Raw genomic sequence first — 3,159 nt, forward strand, 5'->3', positions numbered from 1 at the left:
CCACCATAGGGTGATTGTTGATTCATACAGGAATATGATATCGTAGGTTAAATTAGATTCATTCATTCTGGAGTTTTACTTTTTAATTAGATGAGTCATTAGATACTATCTTATCTTTTTGATAATCAGAGTAAGTTTGTATATATTTAGATTTATCTATCTAACTAGATAGGAATTTACTGAGAAACAGATTGATTGAAAATGATTTTAATCTGATGATTCAGTGAATGACCGCACACAGTACGTAATTGGTTCCGTTGATATTTTATCACAACTTCACCCTGGGTAACAAACATTGTCGTTATGCTTTGAGTGAATAGGTTCATTAATTTATTGCAAAGGAAAGTACAAAATAAACCTGTATCTAGGGACCAAAAAGTGATCCAAACATCCAGGGACCAAAAGATGATCCAAACATCTAGGGACCAAAAGGTGATTCAAACATCCAGGGACCAAAAGGTGATCCAAACATCCAGGGACCAAAAGGTGATCCAAACATCTAGGGATCCAATATTAAAGAAAACCTTCCGAAAACCTATGACAATATTTATTGTATCACCGAATGATTTAGAAACAATCTCAACGTGACCTTAGTAAAGTCTGTCAGTTTTGATCTTTCAATCTCAAATTTACTTTTCAGTGATTATTCCTGTAACAGTTTCACTGAAAGGTACTTCAGGAGAACTATTTTCTAAAAAGGTTTGTCCTGATGAAAACCCTTCCACAGGGTTGATACCAGAGACAATACAAATATTATCCACTTATCGGTAACGGCGTGTGGCGACTATCCCTCTTTACTGCTTTGTTATACTCTTGATTTATGTTGTTTCTATACCGAGGTTTGTCGAAATGATTGATCGCATGTTCATAATTAATATCTTTTCAAATGTCTGCTGATAGTGACCAGTAACCATGGCAACCAAAATTCTGGAATCTAAACAGCTGCAAGCACATTTCTACATTTGTGTGAAGTTTCATTAGAATCGGCCCTCCAGTTTAGAACGAGTGGTTCGGATAAAATTATTATCAGAAAGCCTGTTTACATTGACCAGTTACCACAGCAACCAAAATCTTGAGAGAGAAAAGTCGCGTGCCCATCTACACATGGCCCTCTATATGTGTGTGAAGTTTCATTGGAATCGGCGCATTAGTTAATGAGAAGTGGTCCGGACAAGATAAATCTACAGACGGACAGAAAACCAGATTCCAGTCTACTCCCGTAACTTCGTATCGGGGGTATAAAAATACAGGGAATATTATTGTATATATATTATTGTTATATTATTGTTATATTATTGTTACACGGGCTAACCATGAATGTTTGTACCCATTAGATAATTTGAAATCCAGAAACCGCGAAAGAAAGTACACACAAGTAGTTCATGTTAAAAAAGATATTCAGTATCTGAACAAATTCCCCATAGATCATTGGCAATGCAATTGGAAGTGTCGCATACCAATAGTTAACGCGGAATGTTATCAGAAAGTTAGCTTTACTCACCTTTGGAACGCCCTCATTAACGCTTTGGAGATTTTCATTAACCAGGAATGTACTTTGTTTAGATTCGGGCGAGATTTTTCAAGCATCTGTATACAATACCATATGTCGATTCAACACCAATGATAAACTATGTCGAGTGTTCATATGGGCTGCCTACCGAACTTTAATTAATCTTAAATATCACATTGATTGAAAAACTGTTTGAAATGTTCACTACACTGAGTGTAAAATGTTCTGCCCATCTCAAGCCATGATAATGATGCTATAATGCACAAAACATTTGAACATGAATCGATCACTATGGAGCTACTAATGAAAATCTCTCTTTTATATATTTACCACAGCTCGTTATACACAATAGAAACAATAAAACCCTATTTTCAGAAAGGGTTAGTGAACAATCACAAAATGACAAATATTGATGTAGTGACACTTTAAATATCAGACAGATAGCGGATACACAGTAACGCTGTTTGGGTCTGTCCTTAGACAGCTACAACTGACCATATCGTTCGATATCTGGATCCATTCACACGGTAGCATTCATAAACTCTGTTAATGCATCAATACATAGACAAATACGTATGTGAATCCATTCGTTCTGTTTATTCAGGTAAACACTTTAAAACAAAGTATTAAACAAAGTAAAGCATCAACGTACCAATTTTCAAATGGTATGCTACATTCATTCATGCTTTCGATCATTCATTAATATATATATGTTGATATATGTAGTGATAAACAACGTTAGTGACCACATGGAGTGGGTAATCATAGGAAAGAATCAAGTTCGACAACGAACTTTCTAGAAGCATTCACCTCCACAAATTCATCTTGTATGTATAAAGAGTAAATCACTACTCCTAAACACATAAATATGGTAGTCGTATGATTACGGTAAATGTATTTCAAAACGCATTATAAGTCTGTGTTGGAGTTGCTAAACTCTGCTACACTGAATCCCGAATTGGAAACATATGAAATTATAAAATAATAATAATATCATATATATAAAACTTAATAAACTCAGGGAGGAAGTAAGTGGGTGAATATTTTTTTAAACTACTACATGTAATTTTGAAATCTACATTAGGCTGAAGAATTTCTTAATTTCGAACAGTAAAATGCTTCTCCACAATCCTTTCGTTGTTTCCAACAAAGAGAAGTAACTGCTTAAACTGCCCATAAAGGAGGGGGGGGGGGGGGGGGGGGGGGGGGGGGGGGGGGGGGTGCCAATTTGAACCTTTTCTGCGGCAAATCTGTGATAATGCTAACATTGTGTAGGAAGATACTTCAAGGACAGCTACATATTGTATGCTAGTTATTCAAAACATTAGAATTTTTCTAGGCTCACAGAAATTTCAGGTGTCAAAGGTCACAGAGTGTAAATTGCAAGTTTTAGTTTTCGGTCTGATACAAATTCAATATTGGATTAAAAATGATATTTTTGAAGTTTTTGTTCAATAAATGTCAGATTTAAAAACACAATGTGACAAAATTGTAAAAAAAATAACTGAAAAAGGTCACAGTCACCTAAATAGAAGTCTTGTTGGTTTTGGTGGCAAATACTTTGGAAAAATGACCAAGACACTTCCAAAAATCAACCAGTCGTAACTTTTCAACAGTTCTGTACTGAGAGCAAACCTGGACAAAATTAT

This window comes from Pecten maximus, chromosome 10 (assembly GCF_902652985.1).
Source record: "Pecten maximus chromosome 10, xPecMax1.1, whole genome shotgun sequence".
Lineage (NCBI taxonomy): Eukaryota > Metazoa > Mollusca > Bivalvia > Pectinida > Pectinidae > Pecten > Pecten maximus.